The sequence below is a fragment of the Ambystoma mexicanum genome, chromosome 2q (genome assembly GCF_040938575.1).
Source record: "Ambystoma mexicanum isolate Mex_15411 chromosome 2q, UKY_AmexF1_1, whole genome shotgun sequence".
In the NCBI taxonomy this organism is placed as follows: Eukaryota; Metazoa; Chordata; class Amphibia; order Caudata; family Ambystomatidae; genus Ambystoma; species Ambystoma mexicanum.
This window is the reverse complement of record NC_090924.1, coordinates 1,486,919,847-1,486,947,528: the sequence shown is the minus strand read 5'-3', so window position 1 is coordinate 1,486,947,528 and position 27,682 is coordinate 1,486,919,847. Positions and strand designations below refer to the sequence as shown.

Genomic DNA, 27,682 nt, shown 5'->3' with positions numbered 1-27,682 from the left:
TGCTCGGGCCTCGCCGCTTCTCTTGCTCTGTCCGCCAAAGTGGAACTGGCTCGCCGCAGCGTGATGCCTCCAAACTAGCATCCGAACTTGTAGAACGTTCATTTTGGGGGGGTGGTTTTCCATCACAGCTGGATAGGAGCAAGTCGCTCCTTCGTGCTCTGCATCTGGCTTAGTCACATTACTTTATGTTGACATCTTGTCCCTAAGAGTCGACGTTTCCTCTCACCGAGGCTGGTTCTCATTGTTATTCGCATTTCTCTGGCTTTGCTGGGAGATGCCCTGCTGGTCCATATGTGGCCATCTTCGGTTGAGTCAAAGAACCATGATTTCCCTTGATGTATTACCTTAAGTTTGGCGGGGTATAAGAGTATGTATCGCATTCCTGCCGTCCTGAGGCACTCTTTAGTCTGACTGAATCTCGCTCTTTGTTTTTGAACCATGACTGATTAGTCTGGGTAGATGGTAATTTTGGAGGTGTTCCTTGTAATCACTCTCCCTTCTCTTGAGAATGATAGTATCTTCTCCCTGTCCTTGAAATTCATGATCCTGACGATCAATGCTCTCGGGGGGGGGCACCTGGCTGAGGTCTTTTGGTGAGTGCTCTGTGCGCCCTCTCCACCGTGAATTACTGGGACAGTGTTCCAGCCCCGATCTCTTGGAGCAGCATGGTTTCGACATATTCTTTGGGATCTCTGCCTTCTTCGCCCTCCAGAAGCCCGACTATGCAAATATTATTCCTTCGAGCCCTTCCTTCCGCGTCTTCCGCCCTTTGTTCAAGGATCTTGATCTTTTGAATCACCTCCAATATTTGTGTTTGCGTGACCGCAACATCTGTGGTGTTTTGCTGCACTTGCTGTTCCGTTGTTGTTACTCTGTCAGATTTCTAGCGTCCTGGCGGAGAAGGCCCACATCTACCATGACGGTGTCCAGTTTATTTTCTAAGGATGCCTTGAGGGCGCCTATCGCTGTGTCCATTTTGGCTTCGAGGGACGCTTTCAAGGCAGCTATTGCTTCTGGGATCGGTCCTTCATTTGTGTTTCCCACTTGTTGTGTTGTGCTTGAGGTCACCATTGCTGTGTCAGGCTGAACAGGTTGTTTGTTTCCGGGTGTTTCAGTGAAGGCTTCTATGCTGCTTTGTTTAGATTTTCCCTCTGTTTTCCGATTTGGCATTATCTCTGTGGAGCCCGCTTCTCTGCTATCAGTCTCTGAATGTCTTGAGTTCGGTTCCTGGGCTTCCCCGCTGTGGGTTTTAACTGTCCTGTGGGTTATTGTGCGCCCTCTTTATCTGCTGGGGGAGCTTACTGTGCTGGATATTGTGCCGTAGCTTTGCTTCGTGCAGTCCTTTCTTTAGAGCGCTTCAATGTGCCTTAGTAGTTCTTCCTGCGGCACTAGCCTCACAGGCCTACAGGGTGGGTAGCGGTCCCATTTCATGTGTTATTTGCGTGAATTAGCTCGTAGTTGATATTGCTCAGTATGCACGGACTCTCGTCCCCTGTATATCCTTCTTCTCCCAGTCTTTATCTGGTCTTCTGACCTGACACCATGCGGTCTTCTCCGTGTGTGCCTTCCGTTTGCTGTAGGTCTCCGGCGCTACAGGGTCCGTTTCCCCTTATGTTGTCTGCCCCTCTCTCCTCCTGCTGCTTCCCCCAGCCTCTGGGTATGTTTTCTCCGCCAGCCGCAGGCATTTCTGGCCGATTCTCGGGTGCGCTCTCCCTGCTGGGCTTCTTCCAGCCCTGTATCTCTGTAGTGTTCGTATCCGCTCCCCAGGCTCCTCTTCCTGGATCGCATCTGTTCGTCTTCTGCCGCCTCTCCGCAGGGTTCCCTGCTATGCTGGGTGTTGTCTGTCCCCATCCAGCCACTCTTCACCTGTGGTCACGAAGCACCAACTTCCTCTCCGGCGGTTCGGCTGCTCGCGCCCGCCATTTTGTTTCCCGCGGGCGGTGTCTTCGTTTGCCTTTTTCTCTCGATTCCTGTTCCGATTTTCGTCAGAAGACTCAGCGAGTGATCTACGGATGTTCCGACGTCCGTTTCTGTTAGTTTTAAGTGCTTTTTAATGGTTTTGCGTTAGTTTGGCTGGATCTGCTTCAAGATCTCGAGGGAGCTTCTCAATCGTGCCTCCTACTGCATGGCCGCCAAGCCACGTCCCCCGGCACTACCCATACTTATGTAACTAGCACCCTGATAAGTGAGGATTTGGTGCGCTGCTATAAACGCTCAAATAGATAAAAATAAAAGTATGCATTCTGCTTGTTTTTTAGCACAGAGAGAAAAGGGGTCCGTATCCCTCCTGTTTATGTAAGCTTGGATGTCTCTTTAATGACCCTGTTCACCATTTCTCAAAATGGAGTCTGTCTTTTGTTTGCCTCAAAGAACTGAGGGCGCTCATGACTATGGGGGTCATTACGCGTTTGGAGGCAGCCATGGCGCTATTAGTGCCATGGCTGCCTCCAAACCCGTGTCCGGGTAGTCTGAATGGGGACTTACCTGGTCATTCCAACCTTGGAGCATCCGGTAAATCCCTATTCTGAAAACCATTCCCCATTCCCATTCGAGCCCACATAGGGCTCAATGGGAATGGGGAAGGAGCTAATAACAGGCCCATTATTAGCTCCCTGGTCCCTTAGTGGGATCCGCTAAGGGACCTCGGAATGCGGCGGTAGGGGGTTAACGGCACCGGCATCCTTACCGGTGCCGTTAACCCCCTACCGCCTTACTCATAATGAGGCCCTATATCTGGTCCCTCTTTGTGTGAGTGTAAGGGAAAATAAACCTCTATGGCCATTCAATGGGGCTGTGTAGGCAAGTGTGTGGAGAATACGCAAAGCTGTGGTGGTGGCATGACCTGTCGTGGGTACAACAGGCACGTACAGAGGTAAGTACTGCAGCACTGGCTTCATGTTCTAGTCGAGGCAAAGAAGCACTCGGTGGGTAAGGTCCACCAGAAAAATGCCGTGAAAGGTACAACACAGCTGTTTGTAGTTGTGGTGAGTGCAAAAGGCAGCACTAGAGGGTCCTGTTGGTTTTATTGGGTTGATTTATAGTTCAAATAGGTTCAAAGGTGATTACGTGACACTCAGGTTGCTGTGAGTCCCAATACACAGGCTCCGAAGTGCAGGCGAGGCGATCCCACAACTGCAGGGATATTCCGCAGTGAGAAAATGGGTACTGTTGTGGCTGACAGGCAGGCAGGTCTTTCTCCATTAGAAGGAAGCTCAAAAGTGCCATGGTGATGGTTATGGAGAAGTTTGCCTCTGCATTGAACAGAGAACCTTGTGAGGGGCTGCTAATCCAACAGAGGTAAAATTCATTCTCCCACAAGTTTCTGTTCAAGAGTGAATTAAAGAAGGTGTGGGAGGCTCCTTCTTTTAAAGGGCACACGTCTACAGGTGACTAGACAAAAGGAAGCCTACTTTAAGGGTCCAATCCATGTCCTTGAAACAAGTGAACCACAAGTGAACCAGAAGGAAAGAGAGAAACAGGCTGGTTGAACCTTCCTCCATCTGTAAGGGGTTCCCTCCATCTACACTAACCCCTCTTCCATTCTCAATAGAATCAAAGGCCATTTTGGAATGCAGCACCCTAGTGGGAGGTAATTTGTGAATGGGTGTGCACTTAGATTCATGTTCCTAGGACAGCTTTCTGTGGAGTGGTTGTCTCACAAAGGAACAAAGAGAGGCAACTCCCATGGCTACAGTTTTGCTGGGAGCAGCGTAGACAGGATTTGCTGGGGAAATACACAACCTTTCCACAGCTGAGCCGGGCTCACAGTGCTGACAAATGTGGCGTGTCAACTTGATGTGACTTTGGTAATTATGAGAGATGCTAGCCACCATACCTCAAACTGTAAATATAAGTCATATCTGAGTTTAACATGCGACCAGGATAGCATTCTCATAAGTATGTAGTTTTCAGAACACGTATATATCCTAAATGCAGCCCTTGTGCTGCAGAGACTTGGGTGTCATTTGCAGCTGTCAAATGGTGACCCGAGTCCTCTGACCCTGCTCTGTGCCACTGAAGAGAAGACACTGCAGATCAGGGCACTATCCGATATAGCACAGCTGTACTCTGTGCTTTTGGCATGGAATTTATGAAAGGGGAATCTGATTAGCAGATTACCCTTCGAGATATTCATTAAAAATCAAAAATACCAGGGCTCCTACACTGTTGCCAATAGCAACTACTCACAGTTCACCCAACAAAGTGCACAGAGACCAGCTCTGATAACTGCCTGCAGAAAGACTGCTTTTTAGACTTACGGTATTGCTCCTCCAAATCTGTGGCCCTGCTGCCAAGGCCTCGCTTTACTTTAACCTTCAACTCTAGGTGCCTCTTCTTTCCCCGAAGCTCCTCTGTGGCTGAAACCCTGCAGGAATGACAGAAACTGCTTGTTTGGATACTTTCACAAACGTTACCTCTTAACCACCAAAAACTGCCCAAATCCCAAACTCATGTTCTCACCCCAAACATTCTAGCCTAGGTAGGAAAAGTATCGCACTGACCAGTGATTGCATTTTCCCTTCCAGCAAAGAGTCATTATTCAACTCTCGCAAGAACGCTCTAAACGGTTGCTGCTTACCCAAGGCAGAGTCCACTTTACTCAGATCTTAGTGTAATGATTTGCATCTTTATTTTTCTAAATGCAAATATTATATTTTTATAAAGCGGTAAGGGTTAACAGTCACCGTTAATGGCAACGGTGACCGTTAACCCTTACCGCCGTACTACCAGGTCCCTTTGCGGGTTGGAGGATTTAACGCCTGCTTCTTGCAGGCGTTAAAATCCAACCCGCTAAGGGACCTCGGAGCTAATTACGGCAACCGTAATTTATGGTGCCGTAATTAGCGCCTTCCCCATCCCCATTATGCCCTATGGGGCAAAAATGGGAATGGGGAAGGGCAATGGCGGAAAGGGGATTTACCGCCCCTCCAACCTTGGAATGGGGCGGTAAATCCCCTTTCCGCCAAGGCGGTGCCGGTATTTTACCGGCATGAGCCATGGCGCTAATAGCGCCATGGCTCCCCGCCTACCGTGTAATGAGGCCCATAGTGTGTGGACATTCTCTTGTCAAGTATTTATGAAAAGTGTGTAGTGTACTGTACCTGTTAGAGTTAGGCTTGACCTGTTCTGCCAGACTACCACTTAGATAGCCTGGTGAGCTTGAGGGAATCACTTCTACCCAAATCAGGAAGACATTTAAAAGCCCTGACCACGGGCTTTAAGGAAAAATATCCTTAACAGATAGCAAGACAGGTACCACAAACAAGAGATCTGCAGAGAAGGGGGGTCTTATTCATCCCTGCAAAGAAAGAGGATCCTATTAACCTAAAACCACTGGAAATCTATCAACATTAGAAACCCAATAGCTTCCTTCTCATCAGGATGAACATTGCTATGCTGCTCTCCCTCCAAAAATCTCCTGTTGAGTCTCCCCAATAACCACACCAAACAACTATACAAGAGATCTGGAAAAAAATGCAGCCAGTCAAATCCTGGACAGTGCATGTATTTCAGAGAAATCTATACAAAAGTAAAAGGTGCAAAGGAATATATAATAAATATATGGACTGTATCCTGCACAAAACCTCTGAAAGAAACACATGCAAGGAAGTGTTGTGATGTCAGCAGACCAGCTACAACTATAGTGTAAAGTTCATCAAACAGAAAAATAATTCTACTCAATTGCATGGAAGTATATAGTAATCTGTATTAAATAGAGAACAGTCAATTGGATGTAAAAAGTAAAAAGCCAACTTCAGGCCTACATTGTTTTTCTTTGCAGGACTGAGAATCAGTATTATAAAATAAAAACCAACAGCAAATTGTAGTATACATCTTTAACAGGAGCTTCATTGCAAAAATGTTATAATGTTGCCCCTGTGTAAAGAAGCAATTATAACAGGAAAACTTGGAAAACAAAATTCCTTTATTAAGTACTACGTTTGTGAATGAAACCAGCAAATCTGGGTTAGAAAATTATATTTTATCTGACTCCAGCCATAGTGCTTGTGAGTTGTTTTCACGAGGAAACTAAATCCTGCACTCTAAGACACTGACTGGGTACTGTTCCCTTTGTTCTCAAAAGACAGGACTTCATGGGGAAAACAAAATGCTGCTCATCAACAACCTCCATTTGTCACTAGGTCTATACAACAATTCCCTAAAAATACTGAAAAATATATTCTGAAAAGTGGGCATGTTAGGTTACAACATGCCCACGTTTCAGGATATATTTTTCATTATTCAGACATTCTCAGACAGGTCTTCCAGTAAGGTGGCCATTCATACTTACTCAGACATGAAGTCTGACATGTGTGACACTGACTCCCTGCCCTCTGTACACTTGTTTAAGGAGAAGATGACCAAGCTTCTGAAGAGGAACTTGTATTAAAGACCAGTTAAAACAATGTCTAAACTATTCATTCTTGAATGGTCTGAAACAATTGATAGTTTAGGTTTCTGCCATACTTATAAACAATATGCAAAATGTCCAAGCAGAAGAGATGCTTTACCAAAGGATATATACATCTTCCCTTGCAATAAGGTTTGCAGTTTGTCTGTGTTATCGCTTAAACCAAATGCTCACTCTAGAACCTTTGGGTACTGGAAGCAAACTGGATTGAACCAGACACTAAACTAATGACTTTCTAAGTGCCCACTCACCCTGGAAACACTTAAGTACTTGGTCTTAGAATTGCCAACAATAAAAACGATCAGAGCATGTCACTTTGAATGTGTAGTTCCAGAGGGCAGAAACTGGTTGGAAGAGATGTTTTGGTCAAGTCTGAGGTCGGGAGACAGTGTATCATTAATTCTGGCATTGTATAGATTCTTTCTAGAAGTATTCAAGATCACTGAAGTTGTACTGGAACTTGAAGTAGTATGTATATGCACTAAACCTATCTCTTGAGGTTCTGCCATTTCTTGGTTTTAGCTTTTTACTGATTCAGTTCAATCCTAAGTGTGTTTTTTGTTATCTGTTTTTCATATAAATAATACAATGAATATTTTAATGTAATGTTTTTTGTATGTGAAGGTTTTACATTTTGCCCAGCTTTGAGCCTCGAAGTACCAACAACATATGGCCTTCTGCCAAGCCAGGAAAGTACTATGTAATATTTTGTTAAATGGAGGAAGAAAATGCATCTTTAAATGTTTACATATGGGACCAGATTTCCAGAATATCTTTGATAGGAATATTGTTGTACCTGAGTTTAAAAGAAAATCCTGAATGACACCCTCCAATAACTGAACGTAAAACCATGTTTCATGGTATTTCTTTAATTAAGCATAATAGACGAATGTAGATATGTTTGCACGTTAAAGTCACACATCAGCTATTCATATATCTTAGCGCCTGCGCTGGCTATGCAGATATTCTGAGTGAGAAATTGAATATGTATGTGAAAGTATCAGTGAATGAAAAGCAAAATCCTTTATTACTTACTGGTACGGCGCCTGTTCCTGAGAACCACAAGTACCATCCTGCAAGTCGGTGACTGTTGGGCTGCTGTGCCCTTTAAACCGCCAACTCCTCCTCATTAGCAGCATCCAAGGCAAAAGTGGGGCAAATCCTTTCTCAATTACTGGTACGGCTCCTGCTCCTGAGTACTACATGTACCATACTGCAAGGCAGTTATTGTTGGGCTGCTGTGCACTTTGAACCACAAACTCCTCCTGATTACCAGCATTCGATGCTAAAGCTTCCTAAGGATAAGATGCTGGGCGTAGCGATTGACCGGGAGCTAAGTATGACGACCCATGTGAGCAGTCTGGTCTCGTTCACATCCTATCTAAAACTGCTAGCGCAGCTAAAGCCGTTTCTGTCTCTTGAAAGCTGTGCCACCATTGCTGGGCAATTCTACTCAGTTACGTGGCAATTGTCAGAGCAAAACTGGATTATGGCCTGGCCTGCTACAAGGCATTCATAAGAAAGAAATAATGATCCTTCAAATTATTCAAAAAAACGCTGTCAGAGTGGTGGAAGGCCTACATAAGAAGGGTAATATCACAGATGCGAGGCGGTCACTGCACTGGCTCCCTGTAGCTAGCAGGATTTCTTTCTGCCTCATGTGAATCACGGACAAGTGCTTATATGGCACTAGCCCAGGATATCTTTATAACGGTCAGTCCTTCCCTAAATTTAACCACGGCTTGAAAACAACCTTGTTTTATTGTACCTTGACCTTCCTCTAGATTTGATACTGTATCCATGATTCCTGTTTCATGTTGTGTCAGTCATGTTTGTGCTGCTATGCCCATGGGCTCGTTCTCATATGCAATACAAATAAATAAAATACATATTTTAATTTGACAGCAATCAATATTTCTGGGCGTATGTAAAAGTTAAATTCAAGCAAGTGAATTCCAGAGAAGTAACTGGTGCTAGAACTGGTATACCTAGAACTGTGCGTTTTTGTATATTCTGTGGTGATGACTTATTGGAAATCGCAAAGCACCTACCCACTTATTGTGAAAGCTTTGATTATCAATGAAGGAATGCACTGCTTGCTCATGGCCTCTTAAGTTTGGATTTGTGCTGACATTTGGGACAACCACGTTCGGTAATGACACATACGTATTTTACCATCCAGTGAAGTGTTGGGGATGTATTTCAGAGCTAATCGATCCAATCTTATTGATTTCTCCAGTTATCATGTTTTGTTCAAATGTAAACTGGTTTGATTGAAGCTCCGAGACGTGTTTTACTTTACTTTGTTTTTCCAAGTTAAATGTATAAAAAGTCTGATTAGTATATTATACTAATAAAACAAAGAAAATCACTGTCACATGTACATTGATGTCGTGCCGAGATGACAAGCATAATTGTATTCACCTGAATGACAGCAATATATATCAAACTAATTAGTAACTTAATCACATGTGTAGAACATATAGTTTTTTTAAATAAAATCACTATTGTTTAATGTAAAAATCTCAAAGATGATATCACATCAAATGAAAAGAGAGGGGTGGGTTTAGAAGTCAATCCCATTAGACAGCCCTCCTCATTAAAATGTCCAATGAGTACAAAGGGGATGGGTGGGTGTGATTTCAATCACATAGTCTGACCAATTAGAATAGAGAAATGATACACACAACTAAAGGGAGTGGTTTTAATCTATAAAAGTCCAAATGCATAGATTTTGGGGACTCACACACTCACTCACTCACTCACTGATGGACGGACTGATTATTTTTCATTGCAAAAGTCAAGAGATAGCATATGCGTAAAGAAGATTTTAAACAAAAAGAAAAGGAGCAAAAGCCCTGCAAGAAAACGAGTAAGAAGCATTATACTGCCAACAATATTGAAGCCTCCAGAAACCTACTGACGTGGTGGATACTGTGGATAAACCTGTGGCTACTTCACAAACTAATATCAATTGATGGGGCATTGGGAGACTATCAGTGATACCTCACAAAGGAATGGAAATTGCAAAAGGAATGACAATGTACATTCATGCCACGCTCATAAATCGTCTCTGTGATACCCTTGGCATCACAGTCCGGACACTGGTTTGGATGACCTTCTTCCTATCAAATGGAGCTTCGCAGGTGCAACTGAGCCCTTTCCTCTCCTCGACCTCACACTCTACCTACAGCATCGTTCTGGGCTCTATCCTATCGCTGTGCCTCTTCAACACTTGATCTCCACCTTCTCTCCTCACTTCCAGTGTTATGCTGATGACACACAGCTCTCCTACAAGCTTCCCTCTACTACCTCTTCCTCTTCTTCCTCCTCTCATTCCTGAGTGTCTGACTGCTAGTTAGGCATGGTGCACCACTAATGATCTCTGCCTTAATGCCAGTAAGACAGAGATGCTTCTCATTGGGACTCCTGCTCCCTGCTTCCCTCCCACTCAAGGTTTCTTGATTAAACAATTATTAACTTATTTAACAGTCAGTTATATAAGCCTTCTTCAGAAGGGAGCAAAACATGTAACAATCTATAATACACTTCAAAACACACTCTTAGTTTCTATAAATCAGATGATACCCATGGGGGAGGGCGCACACACACTTCCTACACCCTCAGGTGACTTAAATAGCTAGGACACTGTGGACATTGCTTTATCACTGGTACATTTAGAGCAATACGGTGTTGGGTGCAAAGGTTAGATATGGGAATAAAACAAAGGTTAACAAATTCATAAACAGGTTAAGTACTTTTTGAACCTTCCAATGTCAAGGGGGAAAGGTAAAAGGCACAGAGTCAAAGGTAAGAAGAGTATCTCAGGGAGCACAGACAGCCAATGTGAGTTGAACAACGTCTAGGGGAGCTGAAGATCTTCTTTGCAGTTAAGTAAAAGTCTTGCACAATGTTTTAGAAAGGGTTTGTAGAAATAAGATTCACTTGAAGGGCCACCAAGACAAGTCTCAACTGAGAGCAAGTAAGGCTACACAACAAGAGGTAAGTTCCCTCCGACTTAACAGTACCTTTGTTCCAGCTGGCTTCCATTCCTGTACAGCTCCGCAGATCCTGGTGTTCCTGAGCCTCAGTCGTGGGGACAAGAGGGAGGACGTCTGAGGACTCCTGCACTGCAATGGGAAGGTCAGCGGCTGCAATGGGCAAACTTCAATTCAGCAGTCCTTCGGTGGTTCAGCTCCTCGCGTCTGACAGTAAATAGCGACACTGCGGTTCTTGGATACCACTTCAGACTTTCCTCGCATCTGGGGTCCAGCACTCTGTTGAGGTGGCTCAGGCTTGGTCAGCCATGCACCAGGGAAGTCCGGAGGTTCTTCCTGGTGCTCAGGTTCAACTTAAAAGCGATCAACTCGATTTGGTGTTCCTCTCCCTGGCACTTCGGTTTCAGCAGCAGTGGAAGTACAACCAGCTCTAAGAGGATGTCCAAACGAGTTCACTTTGGAGTTCATTGGTCCTACCAACTCAAGGGGAGAAGTCGTCCTAGCAGGGCTTCTCTAGTGAAAACAAATTCGGAGCTTCAGCAAAGAATCAGGGCTTCTCTGGGCAAACCAACGGTCCAGGAGTTGCAGTACGCATCTCTTCCAAGTTCTTCTTCGGATTCCATCATCCAGTGGGCGACTGCCTTTCAAGCCAAAAGCCTCGCCTTTTAATCAGGTTTCTCCCAGTCATTCCAGCCTAGCTGTCAATCACACAGCAGGGTGGCTATCCTTGCCGGACAGCCAGCTAGCCAATCACCTTTGGGTGCACTCCTGTAACCAAGGGGATAAAGCACAGGGTGTTTCGGGCACCTCCCTCACTTCCTGCCCCTGCCAGACATACTGGAGCCAGAGGCGGGCTTCACACATGAATCCTGCCAAAGACAAAACAAACAAAGATACCAAGCCTGGTTTGGCGTGCTGAGTAAATCTCAAGAAGGACCTTTCCAACAAGAAATGGTGGGAAAAAAAGACTGGGCCATTTTGACACAATGACCACCCATGGGTGCTTCACTGCAGCTGCGAACGCAGCCCACGGTAAAAACACATAATGGTAGTAAAACGTAAACCACTGCCACCAGCCATTAATTGTAGAAAAGGTAACATAAAAATGTTGCATGAGAACTTAGACAAAAGGGAAAACTAAGTGACCCCTCGAGCACCTTATGGTAAGATAGTTTGTGCTGGGTCTAGAAAGTTACAAAATGTAAGTAAAGTCAATTTCACTTCACTGCTCTTGGAAACAGTAGTTTATCCCAGAGAAGGTATTTAAACCTTTGGGAAATCTAAGGTACCAGATTTGGACCAGTGGGCCCCGTGACGTGGGCCTCTTGAAAGGGATAGGAGCGGTTCACATAAGGTTGAAGCCAAATGCGATATTGCCCCGGGTCAAACAGTATCCCCTGTTCTGGGAAGCGGATGAAGGATATGTGACAACATACTAGCGCTATGGCAAGAGAGCATCATATGGCACGCAACTCCCCTGTAACACGGCAGTGTACCCCCTGAAAAAGACAAATTGGGGGTCATGGAGGGTGGCGCAGGATCTCTGCCCATTGAATAACTTCATGGAGGCAGAATTTCTAGTATTGCCCAACTCGGGCCACCTATGTTTGCAACATTCCCTCCGGCGCGACATACTTTTTTTGTATTTCTTTTAATTTATTCAGCATTTGCCAGGCGCCTTATGCAACACAATTGTGTTTCAAAGCACTACAAGGCTAAATGGGAAGGGAACAGGGGAAATTATAACAATGGCAAAACAGTGCAATACAGTCATGGTCCTACTAGGCCTTGTGGCATTCGCATGTGCAAGTGCAGTGAGGAGAAGTGCAAGAGGTAGGAGGGAAAAGGGGGAGCAGAGGAGTTGGTGGAGGGCCCCGGAGGGAAGTGCTAAGGGGAGCCAACGTGGAGAACCTCACGCTAATTGCTAGTGTAGGCGACTCCCAAGGATGGAATGCAGAACCGCCAAGCAGGGGCCATCAAGGGCAGAACACGCTGGTATCAATTGGGAAGAAGGACCTGGAATCCTGTGAGATTCCTGAGGATCTGACCATCAGTCACAAAAGCAGTCGGGCGATCAACAGGGAAGGGAAGGAGGGAAAGAGGTAGAGAACAGCAGCAGAGTTTTGAGCAATTTCCGGAACTTAAGGGTTTTCCAGCTCAAGTCTGAGAGGGTCGGGGTGCTGTTACAAACAGAAGCACAAGCCGAAGAAAAAGACCTGCCCAAACTCTCTTTACAGTGATTGATCTCAAGAATGAACTATTTTCGATACCACTACACCGAGATTCTCAGTGCCGTACTGTGTTTACATACCACACCCAAAGATTCAAACACAGCAGGCTCCCACAGGCGTACATTGAATCCACAAGTATTTTTAGCAGGCCAGTGGGTCTTTCTCCCTAAGAGTAATTTTACTCTCAAATTTAAAAAGTAGGGAGTAAAATACTCTGAAGCTCTGCATGCGGCTTAACACAATGGGTCATTTAAGGATTTTTTCCAGGATTTCAGATTTTAAAAAATTGAAACAGCCATATTAGGAGGATGGTGTCAACACTCTGGTAGTACTGGCCCACTATTTCTCCCATGGACGACACCAAAGCAGGCATTGGTGAACCTTTACCAAGCAACTGGGGAACAATGTATGACACTTCCAGGACCAGGCAGAGCTGGGGAACACCTGATCAAGGTACAGGGGGGGCAAGCTCCCCAGAAGGAGAAAACTACATGCAAAGGTAGGCACACACTACAGCAGTCACTTGCCCTTCTATCCTAGGTTGTTTCTTACTTCTCTCCTTACACAGCACACATCAGTAGCGTCTCTAGGTCTCGGTGTAGCCTAAGATGATACGGTACATTCAGGTCTACTTTGAACGAATGGTGGTTTGAGGCACCATGAAATGTGGCAGAGCTGGGAGGAGAAAGGGCCCTGAACACATTATTAATTCAAAAACGCAGGAAGACTGTGTAGATCAGCAATCGCAAGGGGTAATCCAAGAAGACTACCTCTATACAATAAAATAACTGTATTTACCATCATGTATTAAAAAACACTAACAATATATATAATAAGTCATAAGAGAAACAATTATGCTCCACATTTACTAATAAGAAAAACAGATAGAAAAGGCCATTTTCGCACCTACACCAAAAGTGCGTTTTCAAAATAAAAACAAAAGAAAGCGTGTAAATATGTCTTGCTGAACATGGGCTTTTTTTCCTGCTGCAGCCAGAGGCTTCTGCATAGCCCCATTTAACCCCCCACAGGTAATTTCTATGTATTTGCACTTGTATTCCCCTGCACAGCGCCACCGCCCTAACGTGCAGCACACCGTGTTTGTTGTATGTACACCGTGACATCACCACTCACGTTACTGGGTTACTGCTTTAGCATGTACGTGCCCCCTCCCCCTTTGTTGGCTTTGTATCGGCATATTAACTGCTTGAAATACAGTTTCGGACCATTCACAATAAAGTCCCAGGCAAGAAGAAGCTGGAGAGCTGCTTGGCTCTCCAACTCACACACGGGGAACCAGGATGGCTTATAAGGTATGTGTGAGACTTTGAACCTTTGGAGCCCCTCTTTTCCAACTCCTCCTCACCTGAATCTCTGGTGGAGTCCTTCCATCTAGGCTTTCTGGGTTCCTTGCTCTTCTTTTGATGCAGATACGGACGTGACTCCCCAGAGGCCACCGTGACCGGATGGGGAACCAAGCCCAGGGAGCCCCCCGGGAGTCAGTCCCCAATGTCAGGGAAAAAGATGTTGGGCTAGAAAAAACCCTGTTGAGACGGAGTCCTTCCGTAGGTTTTAGGCAGTGAATCCGTAGTATAAATAGTCCAATGAAACTGAACACACTGTTCCCAGCATCCGGGAAAGGAGTCTTTTAGAAGTCCAGCTCCTATTCCCGGCCGAACAGAAACACTCGCAGGCGTCCGATAGTTGGACAGAAGAGAACTCGCAGGCGTCCGATGGCCGGACAGAAGAGCACTCGCAGGCGTCCGATGGCCGGACAGAAGCGCAAGAAGGTAAGACAAAGGAAAGAGTGAGAGATAGAGAGAGAGAGGGAGAGATAGGAAGGAAAGGAGAGCTGAAGACAAGAAGACCCAGGACACGGAGAGAAACAGAGGGGAGAAAGACAGAGGTGTAAGGCTTACCTCTCGGTGCACTTAAACAGAGGCAAACCACAAGAAAATAAACCCACTAAGATGGGAACCGCAGTGAGAAAAGAACAACTGTATGGAAATGCAGGAAAACTGATAGAATTACAGAATAGCACGAAGGCTCGGAAAACTAGCGTTGAGTACTAACAAGGTAAACAGATACAACGCACCGAAGCCTCGGTGCGTCCCACGTAAAAAAGTGCCGGAGGCCATATTGGGAGAAGCATAGACCGCTAAAGACGTTCCCAGCCGCCAGACTAGGCACGTCTCCAGTGACTGCAGATCTTCCACGGGCGATGCATTACAGTATGCCCCCTTCTATGACCGGGGCCACCTGGTTTACACGGATATAATCTGTGGAACCTCTGAACCAGCCTTGGTGCACTGATATGAGCCTTGGGCTCCCAGGTCCTCTCAGAACTGGGATAACCCTTCCAGTGTACTAGGTACTGTAAGGTTCCTCGTTGATAACGAGAATCCACCAGCCTAGCAACCTCGTATTCCTGGGATTCCTCTGGTACATATACCTGTGTCTTCTTGATAGACCTCCGGTAGGGATCTTCCACATGACCTTTAAGAAGAGAAGAATGGAAGACCGGATGTACTCTCTTGAACTGAGAAGGTAACTTCAATTTGTAGGCAACGGGATTTATCCTGGCCTCAATCTTGTATGGGCCTATATATCTAGGTGAGAACATGCCCATTTGTGCCCAGCGAGGTAAATACCGGGTGGACAGCCAGACCATTGAGCCAGGATTACATTGAGGGTTAGGTCTTCTTTTAGCATCAGCATACTTCTTGTATGTCTTACGGATTTCCTCCAAAGTTTGCAGAGCTGATTTATGAATCCGTTGGATCCTGGAGACAAGCTTGTCCACCGCCGGTGCCTTGTTAAAACCAGAAGGTAATGTCGGTATAGAGTGGGGGTGGTACCCATAGGTGCATAGAAATGGACTCATACCAATAGCAGTGTGTACGGTGTTGTTGTACGTGAATTCTGCCATAGACAACATAGATGCCCAATTGTCTTGTTCTTTATTGCAGAAGCACCCCAGGTATTCTTCCAGAGTGGCATTAAGTCACTCTGTTTGTCCATTAGACTGGGGGTGATATCCCGATGATAATGCCCGGTGAATTCCCAGCTCTTTGCACAAAATGGACCAAAACCTTGAGGTGAATTGTACTCCTCGTCGGAAATGATGATGCGAGGTAGTCCATGGAGCTTCACTATGTCCCTGAGAAACACAGAGGCAGTTTCAGTAGCAGAAGGTACCCCAACAAGGGGGGAACAATGAGCCAGTTTGGAAAAGGAATCGACTGTGACCATTATAGCTGTCTTTCCCTGAGAAGGAGGCAATTCAACTATAAAGTCCATCGACAAATTCTCCCAAGGACGAGAAGGTAAGTCTGCTTGCTGCAACAAGCAGAGCGGCATTTGCCTAGAGACCTTGGAACTTACACAGACTGAACATGATCTGACATATGTGTTAACGTCGATCCGTGCAGAAGGCCACCAAAAGCTTCTAGTGAGTAGTTCAAAGGAAGCCTTTTGCCCCATGTGACCGGCCAAGGGGAGATCATGACAGAGATGAAGGGCTTGCTCCTGGAGGTCCTTTGTTGGAAGGAAGAGGGCTGATTCAAGAAACCATAATCCCTCTCTTTCTTGGAGGCCCATAGACAATAGCTCTCGTCTAGACAAGGTCTTATATGCACACTGCACATTTTGCAAAAAGCTGTTGATGGTGGTTATGATCTTAGGGTTAGGTAGTATTCTATCCCTTACAGTAGGTGTAGATCCGATCTCTAGTTCTGTGTTGGCCCAGCTTCGAGAAAGTGCGTCTGCTACCCCATTCTGGGTACCTGGGATGTAGGAGATGAGAAAGTCAAAATTCGAAAAGTAATAAGCCCATCTGGCATGACGTGCGTTCCGACATTCCATCTGCTGGAGTACCCGCAGATTTTTGTGGTCCGTGCGAATAAGGAATGGCTGAGATGCTCCTTGAAGCAAGTGCCTCCACTCTTCGCATGCTCGTCGCATAGCCAGTAGTTCACGCTCGAGTACGGAATAGTTCCTTTCACTGGCCGTCAGAGTGCGTGAGTAATAGGCTATAGGACGTTCTGCACCTTTGTTATCTTCTTGCAGTAGAACTGCTCCTATGGCTCCACCTGAAGCATCAGTCTCCACTATGAATGGTTTAGACTGGTCCGGTTGTATAAGCACCGGAGCAGTAGTGAATAGTCTTTTCAGCTCGGAAAAGGCGTACTGGGCTGCCGGGTTCCACTCAAAGTTGCTGTCCTTCTTAAGGAGCAAAGTCAGAGGGAGAACCATCTCAGAGAAATGTGGAATGAAGCGGCGATAGAAATTTGCCAGACCGAGAAATCGTTGGATCTCTTTTATGGAGGTAGGTTCTGGCCATCTGAGTATGGCCTTTATCTTATCGGGATCCATCCGGATACCTTTGGAGGACAGGATAAACCCAAGGTATGGTACTTCGGTAGCCTCAAAAGTGCATTTCTCGGCCTTGGCGTACAAATGGTTCTCCTGCAGCCTTCGTAACACCTCCTTCACTTGGTTCCGATGATCCTGAAGAGTTGTGGAATATATCAAAATGTCATCTAGCTACACCACAACGAAAGTACCCAGCATGTCGGGAAAAACATGGTCCATGAACGTTTGGAACACCGCTGGGGCGTTGACTAGTCCAAACGGCATCACGCCATATTCGAACAACCCCAACGGTGTTCGAAAAGCAGTCTTCCACTCGTCCCCTGGATAGATTCTGAGAAGATGATAAGCCCCACGTAGATCGATCTTATTGAAGACCTGAGAGTCCTTTACTGCTTCGATGATGTCTCTTATGAGGGGCATGAGATAACGGTCACATACCGTAATCCTGGTTAATTCCCTGTAATCAATGCAAGGGCGCAACTCTCTGGTTCCCTTCTTGGCAACGAAAAATAGAGATGCCCCTCCAGAAGACCGTGACTTCCTTATCAAGCCGTTCTCGAGATTCAAATCCAAATACTCCTTCAGGACTGACTGCTCTTGTTGTGACAGCAGATACATTCTACCAAAGGGCAAAGGTACTTCTTCCTTGAGGTCAATTCTGCAATCTTCGGGACGGTGAGGTGGGAGGAGTTTGGGTACCACATCTTTGAAGACTTCTTCGTATTCCTTGTATTGGGTAGGTATAGCAGATATGGAAACGGCTGACTGGTTTGTAGGGAAGCCAGAGACCACTACCCAATGTTCCTTAATGCAGTTCTTGCCGCAATAGTCCGAGTTAAAACTCAAGCGATTAGCGCTCCAGTCGATATCAGGGTTGTGCTGTCTTAACCAGGAGATTCCCAGTATAACCGGAAAGTGTGCTGCCTTGATGACATCAAAGATGATCACCTCTGTGTGTTCTTCCCTAACGACCTGTAGGGGCAAAGACTCCATGGTTACAGGTCCTGAAGACAAAGGGCGTCCGTCAACTCCTTCCACTGGAATGCCTTTCCACTGGATCGGAGCGGAATGCCTTTGTTCTGTGCCCAAGAAGCGTCAATAAAATTGCCCGCCGCCCCACAGTCCAGCATGGCCAACGCTGGAATAGAGGAATCAGCAGACGGGCTTAGGGACGCCTGGAGTATCATCAATCGGTTGTCTTCTCCTGCTTTAGTGGTGTTGCAAGGGTTTGGGCCAACCTCCCCGTAGTCTCCCTTGTATAGACTCGGGGCAATGCGTTTCCCGAACGCCGAGATGGGATCTCTGTGCAGTCCTTCAACTGGTGTTCCGATGAACCGCAATACATACAAAGACTAAGTTCCTTTCTGCGTCTTCTTTCATTAACGGACAAAGGGCCTCTTGTGACACCTATTTGCATTGGTTCCTCGGGGAAGGAACGATCCTTGGCCTGGGGAGCTGTCCGGTTGTTCCATTGAAGTCCTCGGCCCTTCTTCCTCTCGTTTCGTCTTTCATTCAAACGGAATTCGATCCGGAGGACCAAGATTGTTAATTCAGAAAAGGTGTCTGGTCTTGCCACTCGTGCCAGCTCGTCCTTTATGTCGTCATGCAATCCTCGACGGAAGATAGTTTGCTGAGCAGTATCAGGCCAACCTGCCAAGGCAGCCAATTCCTGAAAGTGTGAGATATATGATTGGACATCTTGGTTGCCTTGCTTGGCATCCAGTAGTGCTTCATATGTTGAGTATTGGACTTCAGGTTTTTCGAACCTATTCTTAAAGTCACGAACGAATAAATCATAGTCGTTCACCGAGGGATCTTCTGAAGTAACAAGGGGGGTAGCCCATTTCAAGGCACTTCCCGTCAGATTGGAAATTAGAAAACCATCCCGAGACCTTCCGGACTCGAAGTTCTTCCTCCTGAATGAGAAGTAGACAGAGCAGGCATCAAGGAACTCCTTCTTTCCCTTGGGATTGCCATCATACTTGTTCATGGAAAAAGGCATCGGGGGCAATTCACCTCTTCCTTCGTCTCTGGTAGCCACCTGTTGCCGAAGGGTCTGGTTCTCTGCCTGTACGTTCTGCATGTCAACCCGCAAAGCCTGGATAGCATTGCACATCTCCAGGACTTGTTCAGGAGTAGCCACGGTCTTATTCTTTGGGTGTTGTATACTGTGAGACTTTGAACCTTTGGAGCCCCTCTTTTCCAACTCGTCCTCACCTGAATCTCCGGTGGAGTCCTTCCGTCTAGGCTTTCTGGGTTCCTTGCTCTTCTTTTGATGCAGATACGGACGTGACTCCCCAGAGGCCACCGTGACCGGGTGGGGAACCAAGCCCCGGGAGCCCCCCGGGAGTCAGTCCCCAATGTCAGGGAAAAAGCCGTTGGGCTAGAAAAAACCCTGTTGAGACGGAGTCCTTCTGTAGGTTTCAGGCAGTGAATCCGTAGTATAAATAGTCCAATGAAACTGAACACACTGTTCCCAGTATCCGGGAAAGGAGTCTTTTAGAAGTCCAGCTCCTATTCCCCGCCGAACAGAAACACTCGCAGGCGTCCGATAGTCGGACAGAAGAGCACTCGCAGGCGTCCGATGGCCGGACAGAAGAGCACGAAGGTAAGACAAAGGAAAGAGCGAGAGATAGAGAGAAGAGGGAGAGAGGGAGAGATAGGAAGGAAAGGAGAGCTGAAGACAGGAAGACCCAGGACACAGAGAGAAACAGAGGGGAGAAAGACAGAGGTGTAAGGCTTACCTCTCGGTGCACTTAAACAGAGGCAAACCACAAGAAAATAAACCCACTAAGATGGGAACCGCGGTGAGAAAAGAACAACTGTATGGAAATACAGGAAAACTGATAGAATTACAGAATAGCACGAAGGCTCGGAAAACTAGCATTGAGTACTAACAAGGTAAACAGATACAACGCACCGAAGCCTCGGTGTGTCCCACGTAAATACGTGCCGGCGGCCATATTGGGAGAAGCATAGACCGCTAAAGACGTTCCCAGCCGCCAGACTAGGCACGTCTCCAGCGACTCCAGATCTTCCACGGGCGATGCATTACAGTATATTACACAGAGGCAGCAGCTCCAAGACGCTCCCACTCACAGACAGGGAGCCAGGATGGCCTATAGGGATGTTACACAGAGGCAGCAGCTCTATGATGCTCCCACTCACATACAGGGGGCCAGGAAGGCCTATAAGAGATATTACACAGAGGCCGCAGCTCCCCGACTCTCCCACTCACAGACAGGGGGCGAGGATGGCCTATAAGGGATATTACACAGAGGCAGCAGCTCCATGACGCTCCCACTCACAGACAGGAGTCCAGGATGGACTATAAGGAAATATTACACAGAGGCAGCAGCTCCCTGACGCTCCCACGCACACACAGGGGGCCAGGATGGCCTATAATGGATATTACACAGAGGCAGCAGCTCTATGACGCTCCCACTCACAGACAGGGGGCCAGGATGGCCTAGAAGGGATATTACACAGATGCAGCAGCTCCATGACGCTCCCACTCACAGACAGGGGGCCAGGATGGCCTATCAAGGATATTACACGGAGGCAGCAGCTCCCTGACTCTCCCATTCACAGACAGGGGGACAAGCTGGCCTATAAGGGATATTACACAGAGGCAGCAGCTCTATGACGCTCCCACTCACAGACAGGGGGCCAGGATGGCCTAGAAGGGATATTACACAGATGCAGCAGCTCCATGACGCTCCCACTCACAGACAGGGGGCCAGGATGGCCTATCAATGATATTACACAGAGGCAGCAGCTCCCTGACTCTCCCACTCACAGACAAGGGGCAAGGATGGCCTACATGGGATATTACACAGAGGCAGCTGCTCCATGACTCTCCCACTCACAGACAGGGGGACAAGCTGGCCTATAAGGGATATTACACAGAGGCAGCAGCTCCCTGACTCTCCCACTCAAAGACAGGGAGCAAGGATGGCCTATAAGGGATATTACACGGAGGCAGCAGCTCCATGACGCTTCCACTCACACACAGGGAGCCAGGATGTCCTATAAGTGCTATTACACAGAGGCAGCCGCTCCCATGACTCTCCCACTCACAGACAAGGTGCCAGGATGGCCTATAAGGGATATTACACAGAGCTAGCTGCTCCAAGATGCTCCCACTCACAGACAGGGAGCAAGGATTGCCTATAAGGGATATTACACATAGGCAACAGCTCCCTGACGCTCCCACTCACAGACAGGGAGACAGGATGGCCTATCAGGGATATTATACAGAGGCAGCAGCTCCCCAACTCTCCCACTCACAGACAGGGAGCCAGGATGGCCTATAAGGGATATTACACAGAGGCCGCAGATCCCCGACTCTCCCACTCACAGACAGAGAGCCAGGATGGCCTATAAGGTATATTACACAGAGGCAGCAGCTCCATGACGCTCCCACTCACAGACAGGGGGCCAAGATGGCCTCTAAGGGATATTACACAGAGGCAGCAGTTACATGACGCTCCCACTTACAGACAGGGGGCCAGGATGGCCTATCAAGGATATTACACGGAGGCAGCAGCTCCCTGACTCTCCCACCCACAGACAGGGGGCCAGGATGGCCTATACGGGATATTACACGGAAACAGCAGCTCTATGACGCTCCCACTCACAGACAGGGGGCCCGGATGGCCTATAAGGAATATTACACAGAGGCAGCAGCTCCATGATGCTCCCACTCACCGACAGGGAGACAGGATGGCCTATCAGGGATATTATACAGAGGCAGCAGCTCCCCAACTCTCCCACTCACAGACAGGGAGCCAGGATGGCCTATAAGGGATATTACACAGAGGCCGCAGCTCCCCGACTCTCCCACTCACAGACAGAGAGCCAGGATGGTCTATAAGGTATATTACACAGAGGTAGCAGCTCCATGACGCTCCCACTCACAGACAGGGGGCCAAGATGGCCTCTAAGGGATATTACACAGAGGCAGCAGTTACATGACGCTCCCACTCACAGACAGGGGGCCAGGATGGCCTATCAAGGATATTACACGGAGGCAGCAGCTCTATGACGCTTCCACTCACATACAGGGGGCCAGGATGGTCTATAAGGGATATTACACAGAGGCCGCAGCTCCCCGACTCTCCCAATCACAGACGGGGGGCCAGGATGGCCTATAAGGGATATTACACAGAGGCAGCAGCTCTATGACGCTCCCACTCAGACAGGAGTCCAGGATGGCCTATAAGGAAATATTACACAGAGGCAGCAGCTCCCTGACGCTCCCACGCACACACAGGGGGCCAGGATGGCCTATAAGGGATATTACACAGAGGCAGCAGCTCCCTGACGCTCCCACTCACAGACAGGGAGACAGGATGGCCTATCAGGGATATTATACAGAGGCAGCAGCTCCCCAACTCTCCCACTCACAGACAGGGAGCCAGGATGGCCTATAAGGGATATTACACAGAGGCCGCAGCTCCCCGACTCTCCCACTCACAGACAGAGAGCCAGGATGGCCTATAAGGTATATTACACAGAGGCAGCAGCTCCATGACGCTCCCACTCACAGACAGGGAGACAGGATGGCCTATCAGGGATATTATACAGAGGCAGCAGCTCCCCAACTCTCCCACTCACAGACAGGGGGCCAGGATGGCCTATAAGGGATATTACACAGAGGCAGCAGCTCCATGACGTTCCCACTCACACACAGGGAGCCAGGATGGCCTATAAGGTATATTACACAGAGGCAGCAGCTTCATGACGTTCCCACTCACACACAGGTAGCCAGGATGGCCTATCAGGGATATTACACAGAGGCAGCAGCTCCATGACGTTCCCACTCACACACAGGGAGCCAGGATGGCCTATAGGGATGTTACACAGAGGCAGCAGCTCCATGACGTTCCCACTCACACACAGGGAGCCAGGATGGCCTATAAGGTATATTACACAGAGGCAGCAGCTCCATGACGCTCCCACTCACAGACAGGGAGACAGGATGGCCTATCAGGGATATTACACAGAGGCTGCAGCTCCATGACGTTCCCACTCACACACAGGGAGCCAGGATGGCCTATCAGGGATATTACACAGAGGCAGCAGCTCCATGACGTTCCCACTCACACACAGGGAGCCAGGATGGCCTATCAGGGATATTACACAGAGGCAGCAGCTCCCCAACTCTCCCACTCACAGACAGGGAGCCAGGATGGCCTATAAGGGATATTACACAGAGGCCGCAGCTCCCCGACTCTCCCACTCACAGACAGAGAGCCAGGATGGCCTATAAGGTATATTACACAGAGGCAGCAGCTCCATGACGCTCCCACTCACAGACAGGGAGACAGGATGGCCTATCAGGGATATTATACAGAGGCAGCAGCTCCCCAACTCTCCCACTCACAGACAGGGGGCCAGGATGGCACAGAGGCAGCAGCTCCATGACGTTCCCACTCACACACAGGGAGCCAGGATGGCCTATAAGGTATATTACACAGAGGCAGCAGCTCCATGACGCTCCCACTCACACACAGGGAGCCAGGATGGCCTATCAGGGATATTACACAGAGGCAGCAGCTCCATGACGTTCCCACTCACACACAGGGAGCCAGGATGGCCTATAGGGATGTTACACAGAGGCAGCAGCTCCATGACGTTCCCACTCACACACAGGGAGCCAGGATGGCCTATAAGGTATATTACACAGAGGCAGCAGCTCCATGACGCTCCCACTCACAGACAGGGAGACAGGATGGCCTATCAGGGATATTACACAGAGGCTGCAGCTCCATGACGTTCCCACTCACACACAGGGAGCCAGGATGGCCTATCAGGGATATTACACAGAGGCAGCAGCTCCATGACGTTCCCACTCACACACAGGGAGCCAGGATGGCCTATCAGGGATATTACACAGAGGCAGCAGCTCCCCAACTCTCCCACTCACAGACAGGGAGCCAGGATGGCCTATAAGGGATATTACACAGAGGCCGCAGCTCCCCGACTCTCCCACTCACAGACAGAGAGCCAGGATGGCCTATAAGGTATATTACACAGAGGCAGCAGCTCCATGACGCTCCCACTCACAGACAGGGAGACAGGATGGCCTATCAGGGATATTATACAGAGGCAGCAGCTCCCCAACTCTCCCACTCACAGACAGGGGGCCAGGATGGCACAGAGGCAGCAGCTCCATGACGTTCCCACTCACACACAGGGAGCCAGGATGGCCTATAAGGTATATTACACAGAGGCAGCAGCTCCATGACGCTCCCACTCACACACAGGGAGCCAGGATGGCCTATCAGGGATATTACACAGAGGCAGCAGCTACATGACGTTCCCACTCACACACAGGGAGCCAGGATGGCCTATAGGGATGTTACACAGAGGCAGCAGCTCCATGACGTTCCCACTCACACACAGGGAGCCAGGATGGCCTATAAGGTATATTACACAGAGGCAGCAGCTCCATGACGCTCCCACTCACACACAGGGAGCCAGGATGGCCTATCAGGGATATTACACAGAGGCAGCAGCTCCATGACGTTCCCACTCACACACAGGGAGCCAGGATGGCCTATAAGGTATATTACACAGAGGCAGCAGCTCCATGACGCTCCCACTCACACACAGGGAGCCAGGATGGCCTATAAGGTATATTACACAGAGGCAGCAGCTCCATGACGCTCCCACTCACAGACAGGGGGCCAAGATGGCCTATCAGGGATATTACACAGAGGCAGCAGCTCCATGACGCTCCCACTCACACACAGGGAGCCAGGATGGCCTATCAGGGATATTACACAGAGGCAGCAGCTCCCCAACTCTCCCACTCACAGACAGGGAGCCAGGATGGCCTATAAGGGATATTACACAGAGGCCGCAGCTCCCCGACTCTCCCACTCACAGACAGAGAGCCAGGATGGCCTATAAGGGATATTACACAGAGGCCGCAGCTCCCCGACTCTCCCACTCACAGACAGAGAGCCAGGATGGCCTATAAGGTATATTACACAGAGGCCGCAGCTCCATGACGTTCCCACTCACACACAGGGAGCCAGGATGGCCTATAAGGTATATTACACAGAGGCAGCAGCTCCACGACGCTCCCACTCACACACAGGGAGCCAGGATGGCCTATCAGGGATATTACACAGAGGCAGCAGCTCCATGACGTTCCCACTCACACACAGGGAGCCAGGATGGCCTATAGGGATGTTACACAGAGGCAGCAGCTCCATGACGTTCCCACTCACACACAGGGAGCCAGGATGGCCTATAAGGTGTATTACACAGAGGCAGCAGCTCCATGACGCTCCCACTCACAGACAGGGAGACAGGATGGCCTATCAGGGATATTACACAGAGGCTGCAGCTCCATGACGTTCCCACTCACACACAGGGAGCCAGGATGGCCTATCAGGGATATTACACAGAGGCAGCAGCTCCATGACGTTCCCACTCACACACAGGGAGCCAGGATGGCCTATCAGGGATATTACACAGAGGCAGCAGCTCCCCAACTCTCCCACTCACAGACAGGGAGCCAGGATGGCCTGTAAGGGATATTACACAGAGGCCGCAGCTCCCCGACTCTCCCACTCACAGACAGAGAGCCAGGATGGCCTATAAGGTATATTACACAGAGGCAGCAGCTCCATGACGTTCCCACTCACACACAGGGAGCCAGGATGGCCTATAGGGATGTTACACAGAGGCAGCAGCTCCATGACGTTCCCACTCACACACAGGGAGCCAGGATGGCCTATAAGGTGTATTACACAGAGGCAGCAGCTCCATGACGCTCCCACTCACAGACAGGGAGACAGGATGGCCTATCAGGGATATTACACAGAGGCTGCAGCTCCATGACGTTCCCACTCACACACAGGGAGCCAGGATGGCCTATCAGGGATATTACACAGAGGCAGCAGCTCCATGACGTTCCCACTCACACACAGGGGGCCAGGATGGCCTATCAGGGATATTACACAGAGGCAGCAGCTCCATGACGCTCCCACTCACACACAGGGAGCCAGGATGGCCTATAAGGGATATTACACAGAGGCCGCAGCTCCCCGACTCTCCCACTCACAGACAGAGAGCCAGGATGGCCTATAAGGTATATTACACAGAGGCAGCAGCTCCATGACGCTCCCACTCACACACAGGGAGCCAGGATGGCCTATAAGGGATATTACACAGAGGCCGCAGCTCCCCGACTCTCCCACTCACAGACAGAGAGCCAGGATGGCCTATAAGGTATATTACACAGAGGCAGCAGCTCCATGACGCTCCCACTCACACACAGGGAGCCAGGATGGCCTATAAGGGATATTACACAGAGGCTGCAGCTCCCCGACTCTCCCACTCACAGACAGAGAGCCAGGATGGCCTATAAGGTATATTACACAGAGGCAGCAGCTCCATGACGCTCCCACTCACAGACAGGGAGACAGGATGGCCTATCAGGGATATTACACAGAGGCAGCAGCTCCATGACGTTCCCACTCACACACAGGGAGCCAGGATGGCCTATCAGGGATATTACACAGAGGCAGCAGCTCCATGACGTTCCCACTCACACACAGGGGGCCAGGATGGCCTATCAGGGATATTACACAGAGGCCGCAGCTCCCCGACTCTCCCACTCACAGACAGGGGGCCAGGATGGCCTATAAGGTATATTACACAGAGGCAGCAGCTCCATGACGCTCCCACTCACACACAGGGAGCCAGGATGGCCTATAGGGATATTACACAGAGGCAGCAGCTCCATGACGTTCCCACTCACACACAGGGAGCCAGGATGGCCTATAAGGTATATTACACAGAGGCAGCAGCTCCATGACGCTCCCACTCACACACAGGGAGCCAGGATGGCCTATAGGGATATTACACGGGGAGGGACCAGGGTGGTCCAGGAGTGATATAACAGCAGCCCCCTCCCCCTCCGATTCTCCCTGGGGGGTGGGTTACTGAGGTGGGTGGAAGTCTATAAACCAGATGCAGGAAAGGTGTCTTTTTGTACCAGAATGAGATGGCAGCGCTTGCCCCCAGCTGTAGCAATGCAGAGGGGGGGGCACACATCGAGACCCCCATAGTGCTCACCAGCAGAACGTGGCGCTTTTATCAGGATGGGTCAGTTCTGAAGCAGGCGCCCGACACAGGCACGGGACAGGCCGGGCCCCAGGGCCCTGCTCAGGCAGCAGACCCCGATCCGTGGCCCGGGCTAGGCCAGGAGGCGAGGCTCTTACTTCTCAGCGCTGGGGGGATGTGGGGGGTGGAGGGGAGGGGAGTACACCTATGACCCCGCCCGCTTCTACCGGCAGACCCGCCGCCCGAGCATGCGCCGGGGAGTAGTGTCCCTCCCCGTAGAGCACGTTCCTTCCGTGTGTAAATCCTGGAGAGGCGTGATCTTTCAATGCGCATGCGCTGCAGAGCTACTACTTCTCCACGCATGCGCACTCTGCAATGACTGTCCTTCCGTACGCATGCTCGGCAGCGCGGTGTTTCTTCTGGGCATGTTCCGTGGCATGCAGGTCCTTCAAGGCGCAGGACGGGCTTCTTCTGCACATGCGCTCGAGCACTGTGCTGTTTTGATGCGCTTGCTCCATAGCGAGTACTTTTCTACGCATGCGTAGTATACGCAATGTCGCGGTCCGGTGCCATTTTAGTGT

General features: G+C 48.9%; 1 protein-coding gene across 2 annotated transcripts in view; it reads right to left on the bottom strand.

Moving 5' to 3' along the window:
- Nucleotides 1-27,377, bottom strand: part of LOC138570309 (zinc finger protein 84-like) — a 38,316-nt gene extending 10,939 nt beyond the window's left edge. Inside the window, exons 1-2 of one of the 2 annotated variants that reach the window (XM_069649088.1) lie at nt 27,114-27,377; nt 4,260-4,366 (exon numbers count right to left, since the gene is read on the bottom strand). The gene's annotated coding sequence lies outside the window, so the exon portion shown is untranslated. The remainder of the gene's footprint in view (nt 1-4,259; nt 4,367-27,113) is intronic. The other variant, XM_069649087.1, reaches the window with a different exon arrangement.
- Nucleotides 27,378-27,682: the final 305 nt, after the last annotated feature.